Source organism: Podarcis erhardii, assembly GCF_964252035.2.
Source record: "Podarcis erhardii genome assembly, chromosome: 6".
Taxonomy (NCBI): domain Eukaryota; kingdom Metazoa; phylum Chordata; class Lepidosauria; order Squamata; family Lacertidae; genus Podarcis; species Podarcis erhardii.
The window spans coordinates 78,901,952-78,925,979 of NC_138510.1; the positions used below are offsets into that span (position 1 = coordinate 78,901,952).

Here is a 24,028-nt window from a genome sequence, read left to right on the forward strand (position 1 = left end):
ATCTATCATCTATCTATCATCTATCTATCTATCTATCTATCTATCTATCTATCTATCATCTATCTATCATCTATCTATCTAATCTATATCTAACTATCTATCATCTATCTGTCTATCTATCTATCTATCTATCTATCTATCTATCTATCTATCTATCATCTATCTATATATCTATCTATCTATCTATCCCTGTCCGTGCTAAAATATTTCTTGATCTGCTGTTGATGGGCCATTATATTTCTGGGTGGCAGGCCGAGAGGAGCACCCCTTCTCCATTCATGATATTTGTCCTGATCCTTATATGCTGCTTGCTTCAGCATTTAATTGCTCATTTACTAAACACAGCATCACCCCGACTTTCCCTTCTTTCTTAACTTGCCAGGCCATCCACTTTGGGATCTGGCATTGGAAGAGAACATGACCCAAGCAGTCCTTCTGACTCCCATTCACCCTTGTCTATGCAAGGTGATACCTTCCCTCCAACCAGATAGTATGCCTTTGAAAATAAAATGCTCCGGCAGCGTTGCGATGAATTCAAAGCTACCAGGAACGAACTACAATTGATAAATTAGCTGTTCCTTCATTGGTGGCATATCTGGAAAACAAAACTGTAGATCACTTCCTGATGTCGGCATTCCCAGAGATGATAGTTACAGACCTGGAAGGAAAATGCATAATACAGTTTCAGTGGGGTGGGGGTACATTTCTAGCGGAGCTGACAAAAACCTTTTACAGATGCAGCTGTCTGCTCTGATTGAGGAGCTTCATAGAACTTGGTAAGACAAATTCAGAGGCTATGCAGTTTCATTTTTCTCAAGTCTCAGAAATGTTTTGATGCTTGCCCATCTGTCCCTGGAGCCTTAAAAATCCCCCTTAGGTATGAATGCGTAGCCCTGTTTGAGCCGAAATTAGTGCCTAGGACTTGGACTAACAAAGGCTGGCTTTTTACTAATGTTAAAAAGCAAGGTCTGAGCATGTGCAGAACCTTTTAAGAGCTAGTGTTTAATTCATATTGAATCTGAGTAGGGCGAGCTGAATTATTCATTCGTTAGTTCGTTCAAAACATTTCATCCCACCTTTCCAAAATCCAAGGCAGACTACATAAAACTTGTAAAACAGCAGAAGAAAATGTAAATGATATAAAAAGAAGACACTTTTTTAAAAAAATGACAAAATAGCAAAAGCAACCACCGTGAATGTTGGCTTCTACTGTAGTTCCTTATGCCTGCAAAGATACTATTGGGAAAGAGTTAACAGTAGTAAAGGTGCAATTGTGTGAACACTTTCTAAGCCTGATGTAAGCCTGATGGGACCTAGTAAATATACATAAGACTGTATTGCCAGTATCTTTCTGGGTGTCAGATGTTTCAGTGCAGAGGCACCAGCTTGCCAGGGCGATAGGGGACAACACTGTGTGTGTGATGTCACATGTGACATCAGGACAGTGGGAGAAACCAGGGACAGAGCTGAAAGTGGTAGCCACATGGCTTCAATGGGCGACAACTCCTCCTTCTCCTCCTGGTGCCACCACCGGCAGAAGAAGGATCCAGCCACTAGAGCTGTGCCATGCTTGGCTCCATGCTTTGCCTCCACACTTTTTGGACATGAGGGGCAGCTCCCACCCCACCCAAAAAAATATTCAGGGGTCCCAAAAGGGGTCAGTCCCCTTGGAGCTGGTGCCCCTGTTTCAGTGCTTCTTTTCTTTCAAGTATATTTTATTAAATCTCAACATTTTAAACATGTACCATCAAAACACAATTTCATCTTTTCTCTTATTTTTGTCAGCTTCCCACCCTATTTTCCACAGAGTTGTTGTTCCTCCTCTTCTGCTGCACCCTATCTTCTATCTATTAAATCGTAACCACATTATTATAATCTAATTACCTCTGTTTGTTGCTCATAGCTCAAAATCTGCTCACAAGTTCATCATACTACAATATTTATTTAAAGAGTCCAAAAAAAAGGACTCTGCCATAAAACACCCATTGTTGGATTCTCTTAATTTTGCTGTTAATTTTGCCAGTTCTGCATAGTCCATTATGCCTTGCATTGCTTATTAATCTTCCCTGTGATTAGCAGTAGCGCACTAACAAACCAATCACTTGTCTATTCGAAGTGCACCCCACTGAGTTCAATGGGACTATCTTCCAGGTGTGTAGAGGACTGCAGTCTCAGTCAAGCAGCCATTGGTAAACATATTTCTTAGTCCACTGAACACATGTATTTATCTACTAAGCTGCAGTACAAAAGTATACCAGTGCAAGTAGATAAATAGGTATCACTGCAGTGGGAAGGTAAATGGCGTTTTTGTGTGCTTTGGTTTCCATCATGGTGTCCCGTTATACCAAGCTGTCTGTGGACAAACACCGGCTCCCTCGGCCTGAAAGCGAGATGAGCACTGCACCTCATAGTTGCCTTTGACTGGACTTAACCATCCTTGACCTTTACCTTTTACCACACAGATTGCAGAACTGAGTTCTTCTGAGAGAAATCGGGTTATCACAGGAGAACTTTGACTTTACAAAGAGAAAGCTCATACACCCCTAACAGCTTATTATACAGACCTTCATTTTCCAGTGTTGTTTGGAAACAGTTATTAGGACACAATAGGGAAAGCTGTTCAGATGGAGAGTCTGTATTGGCTTAAAATACCACAAGAGCCAAGATTTCATTGTACTAGTCTTAACAGGTGCTTTTAAAAAGTATTCATTTCTTATTACATTTTTACAGAGTCCATAACTTCCTGCTGCCGCAGTGAGAATTGTAGATGTGGAAAATGGTTTCTAACACACCCACACCCATGGAATGGGAAAACAACGTGCAATTGAGGCAGCTCCTTGTGTCTAGATGGTGAGAATTAGCTGATAATTACCCTGAGAAAGGCAGCTTTCATTCAATTTGTATTTTGCATATAATAAGCACTACTCGAAGAGCTTATTCATAAACTCTAGCTGCTAGGGTGAAGTTAACCCTATAAATTAGTGAGCGGAGATGCACCTCTAGATTGTCATTATTTCAGACCCTCCAAGTGTCCCTATTTTTCAGGGACAGTTGTGAATTCACAGAAGTCATCCAGGCTTCTGAATTGATCCTAGAATGTCCCATTTTTCCTTAGGATGCCCCTATTTTCCTTGGAGAAGTGTTGGAGGGAATGGTTGGATATCCCTATTTTCATTGGAGAAATATTGGAGGGTATGATATTTAATGAGAGGGATTCAAGCACAGATTAAAGTTTGCACAGTTAAAGTAGATTAAATGTGCAACACAACAAACCCATTTCAAGAAATACAATGTATATAATTCCATGGTTTTATTAATTTTGTTATGTTGTTATTGGGGTGTAGGGGGTGTTAGAGGAGAGGTGGGGAACACAACCCTGCTCCTTCTGGGGTAGCTTGTCCACCTTTGGTCCAGAAGCTGTCAGAATGAGACAGAAGCCACAACTTGGGGATGGTTTCAACTGGCCGACTAAACCAGATGAGGGTCTCAAAGCCTTGGTGAGTTAGGAACTTCCCCTGTGTGCAAAGAGAGGCTCTGGTGGAGTGACCAGACGAGACCTATCGTGATAATCTCTGTTTCTGATTAAAAGATATTCCATGCTGCTACAGAATATTGATACTTTTGCAAAAGTTTATTATCCTTCCCCAGTTACTCATACGTATGCCAGAACAACAGATGGCATCTAGCATAAACCTTGCATTGTAGACAGAGAGAAAAGTGAGGCTGAGGGCTGCTTTGATGTATCATGGATCAAGTAGATTTATCACATGAAAAGGCCTGTTTGAGAATCCCCGCCTATATATATATATATATATATATATATATATATATATCCATTTTTGTTTATTTGTCAGAAGCCTGACATTCCAGGCTCCTTCTGATGGGCCTGTCTAGTTGCATTCCTTTGAAAAGGCAGGGTTTTGAAGAGAGGGTTTTGGAATGGGTAGCAAATGCCAAATGTAGTTTCACAGATGCATGTGGGAAAGTGTTTGCATACAGTTGGGAAGAAACAGGGGATCCTGGTGTGGTCTTATGGCACCAGCCACATTCAGAGAAAATGTGGTGGCTCTACATCTGTGGAATTCTTTAGCCAGAAAAACATGATTGGCCCTTCAATTTGAGGGTTTGGTTTTTTTAAGAGGGGAGCTTTAAAACCTCATTTATTCTTATTTCCTTTTTCTTGATGGTTTTATGACACTGCTTTTGACATTATTTTAAATCTTGTAGCTGAGGTATAATGATGAGATGCCAGTTTGTTGTGTTTTGAAACAGTTGTTTTTATTCTGTCTCCTTTATGATACTTTTTTTAAAAAAAAGTATTGTGGTTCGAGGACCAACTTTGTGGAATGAAGATACACGGACACGGAATATAAGGTTAATGGGCAAGAAAAGGCCACAACTTTATTGATTACAGCAAGTGAAAAGGTATTGGCTTAGGCAATGACCACGACAGATTGACTCCACCCACTCGGAGAGGGGGTAAGCCCGAAGGGGGTTTATTCACCAGAAGGTGGAGCCTGTTGATGCTAATACAACTATAAGCTCTCCCCTGATGTCACCGAGGGTCGTGCCATGGCCCCCCGCCACACAGGCATCGGACAGGATCCACGACCACCGGATTCCTTTAACGGAATACCCAAAAATTGAAGGGGTAGGCGATGGCCACACCTAGCCCTTCCACACACCATGAACACATTCCAATGCCTAACCTACCCACCAATACCAAGAAAGTTGTGACGATTGCTACGAGGTAGGCGAAAAAACCACAAGGCCTAATGCCAGATGGAAAAATTCCTATCAGGCCCCCAGGACAACCTGGGCGACCAACCTAAGGTCCATAGCAAGGCCAAGAGAAAAAACTAAACTCTAAGGGAGTGGAGGGTGGGTGACTCGCGACGGGAAGGCGGAAAATGAGGCAGAAGGGCTGGCGCAGCAGTAACTTAAACTGCAATCCATGCCCCCTCCAAGCCGCCCGGTTGGGTGCTTACCTGTGGGCATGGTGCACCAGCCAGGTGAGTGGGGCAGGGGTCATAACGGCCCCTGCGTGATGCAGAAATCGCGTCCCGCCAACAACACCTCCCCTCTTGGAAGAGGAGAGGCTTTGTCATCTGCCTTGGGATGACAGCCTAAAAATACTATAATGAGCCAATAAATAAACAGACCCGTAAAAAACAGATGCCCCAATCAGCTCTATATTGATTTCTAACAACAACACTCATTTTCAGAATATATATCTACCCTTGGTTGTTTCAGCAATATGGGAAAATCAGGAAGTTATTTTACCAAAGAGCATATGTAATTACTTTGCGAAAGATGCCTACTCTACTGCCTCTTTGGTAGCATTTAGATTCTTCTACTTTAAAAACTGCATTTTGAGAGTCAGACTGAGATCCAATCCGCATATATTACATTCGAGCTGCATATTTTACTCACAGGACTCATACCCACACAAGTCAATGGAAATAATTCTTCAGCAGGCTGTTGCTGTTGTTGAAACAATAATCAGGACTTGGGGGATACCACAGTGCTTCCATCTGTGCTTAACAGATGCTGATTTCTACAGGAGTCTTGCATTTTAGGGAACTCCTGCAGAAACAAAACCTGGGATCTTGAAAGCCTGTGAAGGCTCCCTTGTCTGGGATTCTGCATCACACCTAATTGGGATGCTGAGGAATACTAAGAAAGGATATTATCTGCTCTCTGTATTTATTCCCTGGTTAAGCAATAGAGGGAGTGTGTGATAGTTGCCAGGATCTGCTGAATTTGTTCGTCTGAGGTTGATTTCTCCCCTGTTGTCACAGGTTTTTATGGAATTATTTTTTCAGCCATTTCATTCCTTAAAAAAAAAAAAGCCCAAAGTTTCTTCTCCTTGTTTTGTGTTGCTCTCAAAGAGTAAATCCAAGCAACTTGCACTGCCAGCTTGACAGATGGGAGTGATTGTTGGCGTTTACAAAAATTTGCAAAATATGGGACTCCAGTGTATCTCGTTGGAACAACAGAAATACTCCCCACTGCAAGCTGGAAGGCTGGGGGAGTGGCTAGCAGATGGTGAACTCATGTGATACATGCATCACCTATGGGGTTGGACAGGTTTTGCCCAAATTTAAGCCATCCCATCCAATACCCATTTGCAGCATTGCCTGACCCGAAATTCCTGCCTTCATTTCTAAAAGTCTCTAGCCCTTGTAGAACCAGGATTCTGAGGCAAGATGCACAGGAACTATTCTTCAATGAAAATATTTGTGTTTATAGGACTTCCTGTGGTGCAGGAGATTGCAAAATATCTTGCTCTTAACACTTCTATGCAGACAGGAGCACAGGAATGGAAATTCAGAGTGACTGTGCTTGTTTGATAGGCAAACAAACAAAGCAGCTAGCTTTTGCCTTATTCTGCGTTCTTTCCCAAGCTGGAGACCGTGTTTCTAAGCACGCCTTGTTTGCCAGGTGAAAAAGAGAAGCAGCTATGACACATCCGGCACTTCGTAGTAAAGTCTGGCCATTTCACGGTCAAAGTTTCTGCTCAAACTCCTGGCTCAGTTTTGTGAATTTCTAACTGAATTGTGTCTCATCAGACATCTCCCACCATCAGGAAAGCAGTGAAGACCAGACAAGCTGCTTCTCCACCACCCTGGCAGGCAGCTTCCCCCTTTCCAACTCAAAGCAAGTCGTGGTCTTTGTAGCTTGTTGCCAGTCAGCAGCCCAGTAGGCAATATCTCTTGCTCTGCATTCCAAATTGGCTAGGTAAAGGAAACAGGTCTCTCCGCCCCACACTACAAAGTCTAATAGGCTTTGAAGCCAGGATTTGTCCATATGAAGGCACACAAGTCCATCAAGTCCAGCATGCTGTTTTCACAATGTCCTACAGGATGACTATGAGAAGCACACAAGAAGGACTTGAGTAGAACAGCAACTGGCATTCAGAAGTAAAGGGCCTCCAGCAGTGGTGGTAGCCCATAGCCATTGTGGCTAGTAATCCATGAATTCATCCAGTCCTTTTTCAAAGTCCTCTTTTTCTTTCCTTTGTCCTTTTGTTCCTCCTCTCCTTTTTGGTGCTAACCATGCTTTGTGTCATAGCTGCACAGTGTTGTTGTTCTTTAGTCATTTAGTCGTGTCCAACTCTTTGTGACCCCATGGACCAGAGCATGCCAGGCACTCCTGTCTTCCACTGCCTCCCGCAGTTTGGTCAAACTCATGCTGGTAGCTTCAAGAACACTATCCAGCCATCTCGTCCTCCGTCATCCCCTTCTCCTTGTGCCCTCAATCTTTCCCAACATCAGGCAGTCTTCTCTTCTCATGAGATGGCCAAAGTATTGGAGCCTCAGCTTCAGGATCTGTCCTTCCAGTGAGCACTCAGGGCTGATTTCCTTAAGAATGGATAGGTTTGATCTTCTTGCAGTCCATGGGACTCTCAAGAGTCTCCTCCAGCACTATAATTCAAAAGCATCAATTCTTCGGTGATCAGCCTTCTTTATGGTTCAGCTCTCTGCACAGTACTTTAGCTAAAACCGCACTTGACAAGCCTCCTCCTCCTCCTCCTCCTCCTCCTCCTCCTCCTCCTCCTCCTCCTCCTCCTCCTCCTCCTCCTCCTCCTTCTTCTTCTTCTTCTTCTTCTTCTTCTTCTTCTTCTTCTTCTTCTTCCTGTGTCTGAGAACCATCATCTGTGATTAACCCTGGCCAGCTAAAATGCTAGCGCAGGTACACAACTGGTCATGGTTAGCTCTGAGAAATGGAAAGGGGCATAGAATTTGCATACAGGAGTGGAGGAGGAGACAAGGCATATGTACTACAAGGCCACTTTGATTAGGTGATCAAGCAGCCTTACATCCCCGTTGGGCTTGTGACATCATCCTACCCTGGCAAAAGGATACCGCTGGCGAGTTATGTGTTAAGCAAGAGTGTTTCTAATCCGTTTTAATCATGTAGGCATTCCCTCCTCAACGCCTGAAGCTATTAGGTAAGGCAAGAACAATGCTTCTTTTAAATTAAGATGGTTTCATTTCAGACTGCGTTAAGCCCCGAGATCTGATGGCTATAAATAGAGACAGGCAAGCCATTAGATAACAAGCAGAAATGACATTCATAGCAGGCAGTTCCACATCCTCATCAAAAATGTGCTGAAATGACAACAGCGAATGTGTATTAGGAATTTAATGTAACTTGCTAGTGAATTGTTATTGACCTTGGCCTTAAGGTCCGAGCTGCCTCTGAGTTTGCATTTTATTCTGCCTCTCGAGCATGCGGTGCAACGCCTGGAGCTGAAGTGGGGGGGAAGTCTCAAGCCCACAATCCCCTTAAGGAGAACAATGTGAATGTAAAAGGGGACGGAGGAGGATAAGGTCACCTGTGATTTCAAATTTAATTTTCTAATTTTAAGGCACAGTTAAGTCAGAGGCTTAGCTCTTCCTGCTGAGGGGCAAACCTTTGTCTGAGCTGCATACTCTTGGAAAAAAAGAAATCCCTTTTACAAATACAAGAAGATGTTGGGCAGAAGAACTCTGTTTTAGCCTTTCCCCCCAACATACTGGCTTTTTGTATGTGAAGGGATTTTTATCCACACTGGAGAGAATTCAAAGTTGCAGACAGAGTTAACAATGACTTGAGATGAAATCCTACCCCAGGCAGACATTTCATTGCAGAATTTTACTGCAAAGAAACTTACAACATAATCCTTCTAGGACAGGGGGTCTATAACCTTGTGGCCCCATGGGCACATTTGAAAACTGGAGGAACTGTCACGAGTGACACACACATGCAGATGCCACAGCCAGGCACAGACAACAACCACCTCTGTTGATTGCTTCTCTCAAGTTCTCTCAACAAGAGGAGACGAAGCCTATGAGTACCAAAGAAGGTCTCTGTGGTAACATGAACAGGCATGGACACCACACTGATAAACTCTGTTCCGTGATATTGTCACTAGTAAACAATGTCCCCAAAATCTAGCTACTTACTTTTCCCATAGTTGCCCCCTTCTATATACAAGAAAAAGGCTTGGGCAAAAAAAAATACCCATAGGCACATACCTCAAATCCCAACTGAATCTGGTTTTGAAGTATTTTTTTCCTGATCAATGTAGCTACTTGGGTTAACTCCCCACCAAAAATATGTAACAAATATTCCATAGGGAAGCACATTTCACCAAGAAGAGGCTGGGATAAAACATATCCCAAAATTTTTGAACTGATTTCTGTGGCTGGGACACTTTTTCTCTCAATAGAAAGTACTGTGGGGGTTCCAGTGTTTTTTTCAGACACAATTGACCCACAGTAATAAACTTAAGTGCCTTTCCTCAGACACAGGTTGTTTGAAGACACTGAATTTGCCTTTGGGTAGGAAAATGTCTTCCAGTAAACACCATCTGTTGGTTAAAAGAAAGTGGAGTGTTTTTTTTAACATATACAGCACAAAGTTTATAACTGATGTCAATTTCTTTAGATGGCTTTGTGAAGGATTGGTCAACAGATACTTCTAAACTTTTGTGTTTGGAGATAGCATACCTTTGTGTTTCAGATGTAGCCAATGGGCAATCGGGCAGTGATGGTTTTCCATATGTTCTTGGACTCGTTGGTGGCTGGTGCCCATTGGGGTTGGTAGGACTGAAGGCAAGGAGACCAATAACCAGTGGTACCTGAGTCAATGACAAGCAGAGCCTGGGCCAATGATAGGTGGAGACTGAATCAAGTAATTCTAGACCTGCCCCCATCCGTCTCCCTAAGGAGGAGGAAACTTACAGGCAATCCCAGTGAGGCAGATTGAGGGTGGTGGGGCAGTGTCCAGTGGTTCAGGAATGTTTGGAGTTCTAGTAATGCAATATCTAGAGGGCCACAGTTTTCCCATCCCCACAAGAGAGGATGACTCTCACTGATACATTCTCCTCCTGGTTTTTCAGAAGTATCTGGCTAGCCATTACTGGAGACAGTCTAATGTCATATGAGATGGGCCTTCATCTGTCGTAGCAAGGCTGTTATTACACTTATGCATTTTAGCCAAAGAAACATAGAAGAAGAAGAAGAAAGATTTATGGGCCTCAAGGCTTTCTCCCATTTTAGAAATGTAAGCGTTTTTGGGAGACAATTGCAATAAGTGGAGCTATGTTTTTTAAAAGTTTCTTATTATCGATCATTTCTAGAAACGCTATTACAGCTCAGAATCTATTCTCTATTTGGTATGGCCCAATCTACTGGGTATTACACACATTCTTTCAACAGGAGAATGGTAAGGCTTTGTTTTTTCCCTTGAAATTATGCACAGTTCCCAGGTGTGGCTCTGTATTCTCTTACAGCTAAAACAACTCCCTGTCCTATTGCTTTTGCTTTAGAAATGGCAGAACAGTGTGCCAATATGTTTATGGGCCTCTGAGGATCTGAGAAACAATGGGGGCGGGGGACAAGAATTTCATTTTCGCTGAAGCAGAATGGAACTGTTTATTTCATATAGAGAAACTCGTATTGAGTTTTGATTTAAAGGGAGGCCTTCCAAAAAGTACAGAGTGCAATCAGAGGCTGGAAACAATCAATAGTTCCAGTTACCCCACCCAAATAAGTGTTATGATAGAAGCACAATAGCAGAGGTGGGGAACCCTTGGCTTTCCAGATGATGCTGAACTTCAGGCATCACGATCCCTGGCCATTGGTCATGCTTGCTAGGGTTGATGGGAGTTCTAGCTCAGCAAAGACTGAAGGACCAAAGGTTCCACATTGCTGGCCTACAATGTATCTTTTCATCTGATGATTCATAGGGCCAATGCCACCCAGTATGCAACCCTAAACTTCTGTTCCCATAAGACTCAGCCCTGGTCTTCCTTCACCTGTGGCAATCCTGAGAAACATGTTTGAGTGTGATGGCCTGGGATTCCGATTCAGAGGATGAACCAGAGGAATCCCAGCCTGCACAGGAGTCCCCGCCTCCAGGGCCGGCTGAACTGGGGCAAGGCCTAGATGCTGAAGAGCCTGCACCTGTGACAGAGCATCAGGAGCTGGCCCCAGGTGAAGCCCTTCTGGCCCCAGAGGGGCTTGACGACTCAGTGGCCACAGGTGAGCCTCCTCCAGGGCCCAGTAACCCTTCGGCCTCTCCTGATCTGCAGAGGCTTAGGGCAGAGAGGCGAAGGGAACTGGTTGCCCCCAGGAGGAGTGCTCGCCTTAAGGCCAGAGGAGGCGGGGCTCCTGGGGGCCGGGACCGCCCCCGGCCTTAGAAGAGGATAAAAGCCCAGTCAGCCTGGCCCCAGGTTGTGGGAGCAACGTCGTTGTTGGCTTTGGACCTTCCTGTGTTCCTGATCCCTGCTTGGCCTCCTGTTCCTGACTATCCGGTGTTCCAGTTCCCAGCTCGGCCTCCTGTTCCAGCGTACCTGTTCCCCGCCCGGCTCCCCGTCTTGGACCTCGCCCCTCTTCGTGTGGACTCTGCTTACACCCACGGTACCTTCCCCCGGGACCAGCACATTGAGGAAGAATTATTTCACCTCTTCACAACCTCCTTGCCTCCTGGTCTTCTTCAGCATCCATTCTGAACAATGTCCCTTTCTCCTCTAGAGAGGCACGCTATAGCCTCTCACAAGTCTCCTTATTTGGGGGGAGATTTTGTGTGTGAGGGGAGAATCTATCAGTGCCGGGACACAATGGAACAGATATCACCATATGACTTCTGTCCCACCTATGCATCTTTCTGATCATGCCACAGGAGCACAGGTAAGATGTTTTGCAGGGGTTCAAAAGCATGTGAGTTCAATTCTCTTTATTGTCACCTTGAAGCTATATAGTGATGGGGTATGTGTGGGAGGTGAGTGATAATGTCAGTGGTCCAATCTTTAGCTTAAACATATTCTAGCATAGGTGTCCAAAATTTTGACAGGTCTTCTTTCCAGGCAGAACCCTCCAATCACAGTGGCATGGGGGTGGGTCTTGTGGAAACATGAAAGAGAGGGACAGGGAGTCGCCATTTGCCTGTGCTTGCTCTTTTCTGTTCGGAAACAGAACACATGCAGGTTTCTCTGTGTTTTGCCATTCTGCAGAACAGCAGCAAAAACACACACCATCTTCCCAGCCATCTGACAGTTCCTTTAAGTATTTTAAATCTATTCTACACTGTTTCTACCAAACCCACCTTCTCCCTGTTAGATTAGATAGGAGTCGGGCTGTGTTCGTAGGCCTTTTAATTGCCCACAAAGCAAGAATGCTTCCCCCCCATCTGTCTGAAATTTGGCAGGGCCTGAATATGTCATGCCAAATTGTATGGAAAACACAAAAAGTAGAGGCAGCAGAAGAGCAGCTGGGTCTCTCTTGAAATCCATGGTAAACAAAAAACAATGTGCATAAGGATAATTAACAGGATTTGTTATGAAAAAAATTCAATTCCAACAAATTGGACTAGGGAACCCAGTCAGATGGGCAGGGTACAAATAAAACAACAACAACAACAACAACAATAATAATAATAACAATGAAACAAATGAAGTAATAAAGCAACTGCACTCCCTTTGAATACCCCTTCAAAGAGTGGGTATTCCATGGGCAATCATAGCTTTATTGCAGCCTTTTCCACTTTGTTTGCCTCCAAGTGTTTTGGAGTACAGGCTCCTATTATCCCTGCCCATCGGCCATGCTTGCTGGGATGGATGTGAGTTAGAGGCCACCATGAGAAGAGCCTGCTGGATCAGGCCAATGGCCCATCCAGTCCCACATCTTGTTCTCACAGTGACCCACCAGATGCCACTGGGAAACCTGTAAGAAGGATTTGAGAACAGGGGCACTCTTAAGGTAAAGGTAAAGGGACCCTGACCATTAGGTCCAGTCGTGACTGACTCTGGGGTTGCGGTGCTCATTTCGCTTTATTGGTCGAGGGAGCCGGGGTACAGCTTCTGGGTCATGTGGCCAGCATGACTAAGCCACTTCTGGTGAACCAGAGCAGCACACGGAAACACCGTTTACCTTCCCGCAGGAGCGATACCTATTTATCTACTTGCACTTTGATGTGCTTTCGAACTGCTAGGTTGGCAGGAGCTGGGACCGAGCAACGGGAGCTCACCCCGTCACGGGGATTCGAACCGCTGACCTTCTGATCGGCAAGTCCTAGGCTCTGTGGTTTAACCCACAGTGCCACCCGCGTCCATTTCCAGCAACCAGTACTCAGAAGCTTTGCACCTCTGTTTACAATGGAGGAGCAATGTCCCAGGAAGCATACAGTGCCAACATTTTGCTGTTTTGTGCCAAGGAAATTCCCATTTTGTGGAATGGGGCTATAGAGGGGTTTGGAGCTCCGGTCCTTTGGCATCAGGCATATACAAATATTTTATATTCTCAAAGCAAGTGATCTCCTTAATGCTGCAACTGCCCAATTCCTGTGGAAATGACATCCTCTGACAGAGCGTCAGTGATAACCATTTCTATTTCTCAGTTTCCCACTAGGATTTAAATTAGAATCTGTTTTGCAGATAGCTGCTTCAGAGCCGACATTCCTAAGGCAAGCTCAGTCCTGCAGTAATTGCAGTGGCTCAGATTTGTTTCTCTAAACCACCTGCCACTCTGGCTCCTTCTTTATTTATTTTTCCTGGTGGTGGTGGGAGAGATGGCAGATTACTTCCTCTCTGACATCAGCTATCTTATGAAATACCCTCAGTGTGTGCCTAAGCACGAGGTCCTACAGGCAAGCAAACTCGCACAAGTTAAGCAAACAGGAAGCGCGATGAAAGGGAACTGTGTGATCGCGTCTCATTACAGTGAACTAGCTATTTCATTCATAGACACCACTTCACTTTTTAAAAAGTAGCCAGCTTTTGCACTGGCTTTTTGTAAAGAGGCATGCAGTGCCCAGATGCTCTGCAAATGTGGATGTATCCAGCTCTTTCTGTGTTAGTCAAAAGAGCAAAATGAGCAGCATTTGACCATATCAAAACCATCTGAATGCTCATATCTGGGAGGAACTAAGAGACTGAGCTGTGACTCAGGAAGCCTTTGATTCAAAGCTCGAAGAAGAAGAAGAAGAAGAAGAAGAAGAAGAAGAAGAAGAAGAGGAGGAGTTTGGTTTTGATATCCCGCTTTACTACTACTCGAAGGAGTCTCAAAGCGGCTAACATTCTCCTTTCCCTTCCTCCCCCACAACAAACACTCTGTGAGGTGAGTGGGGCTGAGAGACTTCAAAGAAGTGTGACTGGCCCAAGGTCACCCAGCAGCTGCATGTGGAGGAGCGGAGACATGAACCCGGTTCCCCAGATTACGAGTCTACCGCTCTTAACCACTACACCACACTGGCTCCCATCGAACACTTCCAGGAGCTCACTAGCACCTAGCAACTAGCTAGTAAGCAAATCCCTCTCAGCTTCAGCCCCCATCTGCAATATTGGGAATAATAACACTGATCTACCATAGAGGTAGATCAAAGGTTCATTGGCCAGGAATGACTGCATGTGAAGCTGGAACCAGGCCAGACAATAGTTTTCTGGCTGCCCAGCAAAAATGGAAGCCACAGAAGACCACTGGCAATCTGTTCTCCCTACTGGAAAAGTTTGGCATAATCCCCAGCATTTCATAAGCTTCAAAAGAATTGCACAGATCCCATTGTATAGGTCCGTAGCTCATGCCTTCTTTTCTCACTTGCAGGTAATTATTGCAGTACTTACCATACTAGTGCAAGAAACAGCATGGTATGTTTATAGACATTGGCAAAGTCCTTTCCTTTTCTGCCTGTGTGAAGACTGGAAAGCAAAATGTTCTGAAAGTATGCATGTGGACATGGTAAAACTGTTTATTTCCAACATGGATAGGAAGACGAGAAGCCCCCACCCCACAACACGCTGTGCCCAGGTTTTATCCAAGAGCATCTATACACTCACAAAGGTTTATGAGCTCTTTACTGCTGCCACGATCAATCAGTGTGGGTGCTTAAGGACATACATGGCACTTTAATGAAGCATATAATTGTACCGGTCATCAGGGCAGAGATGATTTTTCCATACGCAATGAATTAGGTTAAAGTAGGGGAACATACTACATTTAATTTTAGAAGATCATCAATCAATGGGGTTTAATGTTATTCATTCGTGTTTTTTTCCCTGGAAGGAGGAAAAGTTGCCTGAGTTGACTGACTGTGCCAGCAAAATCCAGACCAAGCCAGCCAAACATAGAAAATCATGACGCTCAGAGGTCACACCAGAGCACTGAAGGTCCAGCACTCTCGTGCAACCTTCTGATGAACCCAGACTGCCAGTGCAAGACAAGAAGGTCCTCTGGGCTCATAAACAGGGTTGTGCCAGAGGTCTAGCACTCTGGCACAACCCTTTGAGGAGCCCAGTGTGCCAGTGCCATGTGTATGTGATGTCATACACATGTGACATCACACACACATGACGACGCCCCCCCATGTTGGGTGCAACTCAGCGTCTCTGTGCTCCACCCACTTTTGACTCAATTGTATAAATGATGACTAAAATACTTATTGCTACAAAGAGACAGTGTAAACAGATAAGCCGCTGGGTTCTCTGCAGGCCTCCTCAGAAGTCAATCTCACTGCACTTAACAGGGACTCTAATCAGCCTTTGCTAACCTCGTGCCCTCTAGATGTGTTGGACCTCAGCTCCCATGCTGGCTAGGCCTGAGAGGAATTGCAGTCCAAGACATTTGCAGGACACCAGAAGGCTGGCTTAAGTTTACAGTATGAATGTGTTTTTTACAGCCCATATTCTGCCAATTATGCCAGTTCTTTTTTAAAAAAAGAAGTGTATATGAAACTGTTTGTATTCCTGTGGCTAAAAGCTGGCTTTTGACACAGTTGAATTACCATCGAAGACATCTCCTTGGAGAGAGAAGCAGAAGATGGCATGTCAAGCATGAGGGCATTTCGTAGTGTGCATTATAGATGAGCACTTATGGCGAACAGGTCAAAAGGGCAGCATTATAATGTACTGCATTCCATACCATCTTTTCGGAGCTTTTGCTTTTGGTCTTTTCTTAATATTACCTACCTGCGCCTGCTCTAACACAAAGGTGGCTGCCCGGCCATTTCCTTGAACGTGTTACTGACTCAAAGCTGACTTCCACCATATTTCCTCATCTGTAGGGGTGAGCTGTCATGGCACTCAATGGTGGGGGAGGCAGAGAGCCTCTGGAACACGAGGCAAAAGGCCATAAGCTGACATTTTACTGGGCATCCGTCCCACCTCCTCAGATCACATAGAATTTTCTCCGAAGGGCTACTTTGCTCGACTCACCTTGCATTTTGATGGCTTGGGTACCTCTGACCTCAGACGAGTAACCTGTTATTAGCTTGCTGTCTGAGAGCTGCAGAGTTGCTGTTCTTCACTATTTTCCCTTCAATATGTTTCAAAGCCTGCAGGGAATGAATAAGGTTGAGAGTCACTGTTGTATTTTCAAGTAGCTTAATGAGGTTAGTGACAGACTTGGGAAGAGGTCACTCGACTGAAGCTTTCTTTTCTTTTTAATAATCTTTTCATTTTGTACCAAAATATCCAATGCTGTTAACACCCAAGAATGAATGGGGACTTAAACCAAGTATTAAGATACCCCTTCTACCGCAGAGATGGGGGAAGGGGGGATCTTCTTTTTACAGACTTGGAAAGAGGTCACTTGATTAATAATAATAATTGAAATGGAAACTGAAATTGAAATACTTTATTGTCACTTGTACAACTGAAATTGAAATACTTTATTGTCACTTGTACAACTTGTATACAGTGAGATTACATGAGTACTCCCCACTCAGCTCTCATAGTCTTAATTCCCCTTGTTTACTGACACACACACACACACACACACACACACACACCAAACCTGAAAGTCAGTTGCCATATTGTTATCTTTTCATTCAGCAGCCTAACAGCCCACGGATAGAAGCTCTTCTTTACCCTGTTGGTGTGACTAATCATGCTTCTATATCTTCTGCCTGAGGGCAGGAGATCAAGAAAGTGCCAGCCAGGGTGTGACTCATCCCTGAGAATTTTCCTCACTCTCCTGAGGCAACGTTCTTCCGCAATGTCATCCAGCGGATTCACGGGACAGCCCATAATATCTTGTGCTGTATTCATCACCCTCTGTAGGCACTTCCTATCAGTTGATGTCAAACCAGCATACCACACCATGATGCAGTATGAAAGGACACTTTCTATTGTGGACCGGTAGAAGGAGATCATCAAATGTTGATTGACATCGTTCTTCTGCAATACTCTGAGGAGATGGAGTCACTGTTGGGCTTTCTTAAACACCTGGGTTGTATTGATTTTCCAAGTAAGGTCTTCACTGAGATAAACTCCTAGGAATTTAAAGGAAGACTCTCCACACAGCCCTCCCCGATGTACAGAATAAATAATAATAATAATAATAATAATAATAATAATAATAATAATATACTGCCCATCTGACCAGGTTGCCCTGGTCACTCTCAGTGGCTGCCAGCAAATTAAAGCATCAAACCCACTAAAACGTTCTTTTCTCTTTAGTAAGCTTTTGGTTTTGTACCAGTCGTGTATCAACAAATACTGGTGAAATATCCAATACTATTCATTTTGAGGTATGATCTGGCCCTTAAGCACAATAATATATAGTCCCTTCTCCCTCAGCAGTGAAGAAGCATGCTTCCCCTCTGGGGAGGGGCATATTCCCTCAGTGTTAATCTGTCAGGGGTTGCATGCTGGCAGTGGGGGCGGGGCCAGAACCCAAAATGGTCTCCCTCTCTTTCTGCCACTCACTCTCTGCCGCATTTGGCAGTTAAGCCAAAAGCTGCGTAGAGAAAGAGAACTATGAAAACTACCAAACCCAAACTGTTTGTGTGCAGTGCCAAAGCTTTCAGTGGGGGGGGGGGGGTGGAGGGGGAAGGGGAAAGCACATTCTTTATAAAAAGAAACAAATTGTATACTATTTTTGTTGTCTCTCTTAACCGTGTCTGTTTTATAGATATTGATCCTCCCAAAGGACAATGAAATTTCTCAGTTGCTCCATAACAACTCACAAAAAGGCTGTCGCTAGGGTCAAATATAATTGTTTTCTGACTTATGGTTCTCAGTTTCAGCCACCAAGTTCTTCAAATATTGTAGCTTAAATATCCTAAAGGGACTTGAAGGTCTCTTCTTTGGTAAGCATGATATTTTTCATGATGCATTTTTGAAGCAGTGCATTTCAGGAGCTGTCTTTGAATTTTTCCAGTAGTGTATTCTTTCGATAAAAGTCAGTGTAAATATATGTTATGTGCTTCCCAACATGTATTGGCCAGTCCCACAGGCACGTTTACACTCTATAACTCATTTAAAAGACAATTTCAGCATGATGTGCTATCTATTTAGGAGTTTTTATAAAGCTGCATGAGAGCTTATTTTCCTTTAGGTTTCTTTGTGTAGACCAGAGCAGAACAAAATTTGGGGACATGTCAAGGCTGGAGAATAATCGAATAACACAACTAAGAAATGGTTAAATCAAAATAAAACATACTTAGGAAAAACAAAATCTACAGTGGTACCTGGGGTTACATACGCTTCATGTTACAGACTCCACTAACCCAGAAATAGTACCTCGGATTAAGAACTTTGCTTCAGGATGAGAAAAGAAATCACGCAGCGGCGGGAGTGGGAGGCCCCATTAGCTAAAGTGTTACCTCAGGTTAAGAACAGTTTCAGGTTAAGAATGGACCTCAAGAACGAATTAAGTTCTTAACCCGAGGTACCACTGTACATTTAAGAAAACATGAAAATGGGAGAAAGATGTTTGAGGCTCAAATCCTATGCCAACTTATGGGAAGCAAGCTGCTCTAAACTCAGTGGGTCTTACTTCTGAGACTTCTAACAATTCTCAGCACCCTTAACAAACTATAGTCCTCAGAATTTTTTGGAGGAAGCCATGACTTTCAAAGTGATATGATATTGCTTAAAATTCATAGTGCATATAGGGCCTTAATACAGTGATCCACCCAGTGGTGTAGCATTGGGGGGGGGGGGCTCACAGGGGCGATTACCCCGGGCTCAAAATTGTTAGGGGGCACAAAATTTCAACGCCTGCTGCTGCCTTAAAACAGATGCATACAGTGGTACCTCTACTTGCGTTCACTTCCGGTTACGTATCTTTCTGGATACGTACGAGGCAAACCTGGAAGTATTTTTCTGGGTTTCGCCGCACACGCATGCGCAGAAGCACTCCGGTTGTGAATTCCTCGGGATGCGACCGGAGCTCCGGAATGGATCCTGTTCACAACCGGAGGTACCATTGTACTTCCGTTGCTGGGCTCTGTTGAAAACTACTTCTTCATGCGAAACAAGAAGTGACATCTCCAGACAACATATGCACATTGCTGTTGTTGTTTAATTGTTTAGTCGTGTCCGACTCTTCATGAACCCATGGACCAGAGCACGCCAGGCACTCCTGTCTTCCACTGCCTCCTGCAGTTTGGTCAAACTCATGTTCATAGCTTCGAGAACCTGTCCAACCATCTCGTCCAACCTTGTGAACATACTCCATCCATTTCTTTCCCACCCCTTACACATGGCCTCGGGTGTGAGCAACCCATGCTACGCCACTGGACCCACCCATTCCCTAGTCAATGAGACTTGTTCCCATCAAACCATGTATAGGATCCCAGCTTTACTTATTTACCTTCACTGCACTGCGTGGTCTGAAAGAAGGAGATTCTCTGTTTGGTCCTCCTGCTCCACCAGTGCAGCTATCTTTGCAAAGTGGATACATGTAGTTTGCTTGGGCAGCAACCAATTAGGGAGCAGCAGCTGCTGGAACAGATGACAAATGGTTTATTTGCAAAGAGTGCTGCAGCAGCTGATGACCAGATGAATCAATGGTGGAAGAGATCAGTGGTGCCTTCTTGTTCATTTCTCTTCTGGAAAGCTAGCAAGGCAGGTGCAAGTCACTCTGTATCACATGGGAGTAAGCCTCACTGAATAGCCAAGTTTCTCTCATAAAGGCCTCCATCTCCCTCTTCCTAGGCTGTCACATGCACTGTTTTGGAGTGAGGCTTTACTGCCATGGAAGATGCTGTGGACTGGTGTGTTCCTGCTAAATTTCATAAGCAGAAAACTTTGATTGGTAGATCCTTTTTGTCAAGCTATTTAAATGTAGCAGAAACCTTGCATTTTGCAATATGCAATTCAATAGCAACTGAAATCTGGATTATTATTTTTAAAAATAGTTCAGTGTAAGAAGATGAGCTGTAGATTATTTTGTTGATGATATAATGTCTTTTTGTATTTTTGATACATACTTATTTATGCAGATCTACTATTCTATTTTTTAAATACAGAAGAACTCACTATCAGCACCATGTTCACATTTACAACATTCCGGTTTTAGTGACTGAAACAGAATGACCGTTGCATGTGTGCCAGGGGTATGGGAACTGGTACAAACTGATATGTTGGAGAGTTATCTATTTCTAGGGCTGGATGGTGTTCAATTAGCAATTACCAGTTCCAAAATAGTTTCATTTCACAATCACACCTTACAAATGCCAACTCAGTGTGCCACAGCCATCAAAAAGATAAAAGAGAATCCTCTGATTTATTATGGGAAATAATAGTGCAAAGCTTCTAATTACATGAAATGTTGAGTGCTTTCATAACTGAAGAGGACATATTCCTAGGATTTATGAACAACTTCAATGTTGCTTCTTCTTTTTTTAGTTTACAAAGTCCCCCCCCCCCCTGTTTTCTGCAGTGCCATTTGTTCTCAGAAAAGAGTCCTATGAGGTAGGTCATAATCACCATTTTCCAGATGGAGAACTGACAGTAGCTAGCAATGATTTTCACATGGATACTTAAGAATATGATGAATAAATTGGAAATTGAGCCCATCTTTCCCAATCCTGTGTCCAATAATCTAACCAATAGGGGGCTTGTGGCACATATGGCTGACTGCTGCCAGGAGCCTTGCAAGATATTGACTTCCCTTACCTCATCGGTTCTTGGAGCCACCCGCTGCCAGCAAAAATCTGACTTCACTGCTTCCAGCCTTGGCTGTTTCTGAGTTTGTTGTGTAGATGTTAACATCTCTTTGGTTAATGCACTGAAGCTTAAGACGCAGCAGCTGCTGCTTCTGGTAAGGTCAGGCTCTGAGCCAAGGGTTTCAACGGCAACCGCAGCAGCATTAAGACAGAACAGCTTCCATAACCCGACACTCAGTGATGATGATCTATGCCTGCAGTCACAATAGATGCTGAAGGAAGGAAGGAAAGCTCAGTGAAGCTAAGAGAGGCAACAAAGACTAGACATCACAGGATCCAGGTATGCTCAATACTCAGATTCAAATTCCAGACTTGCTTTCCTGGAAGCAAGTCCCCTTAAACCTAATGAGACATGTAGGGTTGTGCTGACAGCCATTCATCTTGCCTCTAGCACAGCCTTCCTCTACTTGATGTCCCCCAGATGTCTTGGACTTCAACTCCCATCAGCCCCAACCAGCATAGACAATGGTCAGGGTTGATGGGAGCTGTGGTCTCACAGTAGGTAAAGGGCACCAGGTTGGGAAGGCTGCTCAAGCGCAGAAGGCAGAAAGTACCCGAAGATACACATGGAAATGGATTTGGTTCCCTTATGGTTGGTAAGAATTGCTCTTCTACAGCCCTGGAACACTCCTCAAGGCTGCAGAAACCACAGAATTCTGGATGGTGGCATAGCATGGGTTGCCCACGCCCGGGACTGTGCAGAGTGGTGGGTGTGAGGGAGGGAAACGGACAGAGTACACATGTGCATTTGACTGCCATGTCCATGTCACCCAAGAGATCACAGCTGCAGATGTAAGAAAAGAAGTTGTTCCATTGTCTGGAGAGGTCACTTCCTGGTTTGCATGGAAAAGCCATTTTCAAGGGAGCCCAGGGATGGCAGCGTGCAGCTGTATTGAGGTAGTACTGGATGTTGAAATTTTGTGCTGAAAGGGGTGGTGGTGCAAGGGGAAAACTGTTTGGACCCTTGCCTAGAAAGTCCGGGACAAGTGGAAGTATGGGTGTGCCCACGATCAAGGTGAGGTGGCATGCTTGAGGTGGCATGTGTGCTTGCCTCCATTCTGCTTGCAATGATTCAAATGTTGCTGAGCACCTCTGCTCAACTTTGTGTTCCCTCTCTACTTCCTTGTAACATGTAAAGCTGGGTATTTTAACAAAATTTTCTGGGCTTTTGTCATTGCCATCTTTGAAGTTCTACATGCCCCAGCTTACCTTGATGGACCGTGGCTTTCATGAAATAAATAACAGAATAATCAAAGATGGGTTTGTTTGTTTTTTTGCCTTGAATTAGCTGCAGTTTGAAGATTCAGAGCTGCTTAAGCATTTCTTCCATGGGAACTAATTAAAAAGGAGTGAAAATGACTGCTTAACATATGTGCACAGCCACAAATCCAAATGGCTTCTTGATCCTTAGCTTCTACTAAATGTCCTTTGTGGAAATTAGATCTAACAAAAGTATGGATCCACTTTATATTGGAGCTCCTAAATCCATCAAATGCTCTAAGCCAAGCCAGTTTTCATCTGCTCAGTGGCAAAGCTAATTGATGGATGCTACAATATGCATTTAGGCATGCTGCTTTTGCAGTGTTGAAGGCTTTGAGTATCATACTAAGCTGAATGCCAATGTTATCATCCAAAATTCAGTATAAAATATGAAGGAATGGCAGAACATATAGGCCAAATACTAAATAGCATATTGACAAGCAATTCAACTTGTTATTGTTTATGATGAGAAATAGCTTGAAGCTTATTTGCATTATCCTATTCTGCTGATGCAATGGATATCAAGAAAAGCTCTCCTTTTTTTTTGCATGGAGACCACACTGTGGATAGGAATGCAAAATTACCTTCTTATGACTGCAAATTTGTGTGCCCTCATTTGCAAGAGTTCCTTTAGTGACAGAAGAGCTACTGCAGAGTGGCTTCATGTCTGCTAGTTAATGCAGCAGCCTGTAAGAGTCCAAGCTGTGGCTCTTTTCTACCACAGCATAGGGCAGGGATGGGAAATATGTGGGACTTCAGATGCTGATGGATGTCAGCTCCCATCAGCCCCACTCAGCATGGCCAGTGGTCACGGATTATGAGATATATAGTCCAGCAACAACTGGAGGGTCACAGGGCTGGGCAAACACTGTGGCATGGATTCCTCCTACATGACCTCAGAACATATGGAGAGCAGGGATAGATCAGCCCAAAGGTCCATTTAGTCCAGAATCCTTTTCCCCAGGGTGGCCAATGAAGGTGTGATGGCCTGGGATTCGGACTTGGAGGCTGAACCTGAGGAATCCCAGCCTGCACAGGAGTTCCTGCCTCCAGAACCAGCTGAGCCAGGGCTGGGGCATTAGCCTGAAGGGTCCTCACCTGTGCTGGATCCTCAGGTACAGGCACCAGCTGACTCTGATCTGGCTCCTGAGGTGATGGAGAACCCATTGCCTGCAGGTGCTCCACTCTCGGCCCCGTCAGGGGAAGCTGAGGTTGCCTCTGGGTCTGGTAACCCTCCAGCCTCTCCTGAGCTGCAGAGGCTCAGGGCAGAGAGGCGAACTACGTTCCAGCAGGAGGAGTTCTCGCCTCCAGGCCAGGAGAGGCGAGTCACATGTGGACCGGGGCCGCCCTATGCCTCGGGGCAGATAAAAGCCAGCCAGCCCCAGTCCCAGGTTGTGGGAGCAACATTGTTGGTAGCCTGTTCCTGCCTGCACCCTGTCCTGCTCTTCTGCCAGAGTTCCTGACCTCACCCGACTCCCTGCCTTGGACCCAGCTTCAGCTTTGATGGACAGCCTCCATACCGCACCCTCAACCTTAGACTGGACTCGGACCTCGCCACACGGTTAACCCTCGGGACCAGCACAGAAGGGTCCTCTTCCATTCAGGGCTGTCTTAAGCATATGTGGCACTGGAGTGCAAAGATCTGCCCCCCCCCCCAGTTGCCCAGTCCCAGGTGTGCAGGAGGGCGGAGCTGGTTGTCCGCATCAGCATCTCACTGGCTCGGTCGCCCCTGAGCTCATGGCACAGAGCCACCTGCAGCAGAAGAGCCCATTGCGACGCTCCGACCAATGGACGCGCTCTTCCCCAGACTCAACTCTCAGGCCCCGGACTC

The 24,028-nt window shown here is 44.7% G+C and overlaps 1 long non-coding RNA gene across 4 annotated transcripts in view; it reads right to left on the reverse strand.

Annotated features, from left to right (window-relative positions):
• The window catches only part of LOC309344024, a 123,365-nt gene that overhangs the window by 82,112 nt on the left and 17,225 nt on the right, over positions 1-24,028 (reverse strand). Inside the window, exons 3-4 of one of the 4 annotated variants that reach the window (XR_014157550.1) lie at positions 16,196-16,314; positions 276-658 (exon numbers count right to left, since the gene is read on the reverse strand). This is a non-coding gene — a long non-coding RNA (uncharacterized lncRNA). Of the gene's footprint in view, positions 1-275; positions 659-9,516; positions 9,629-16,195; positions 16,315-24,028 lie in introns of those variants that run through there. The other 3 variants (XR_014157551.1, XR_014157552.1, XR_014157549.1) reach the window with 3 other exon arrangements.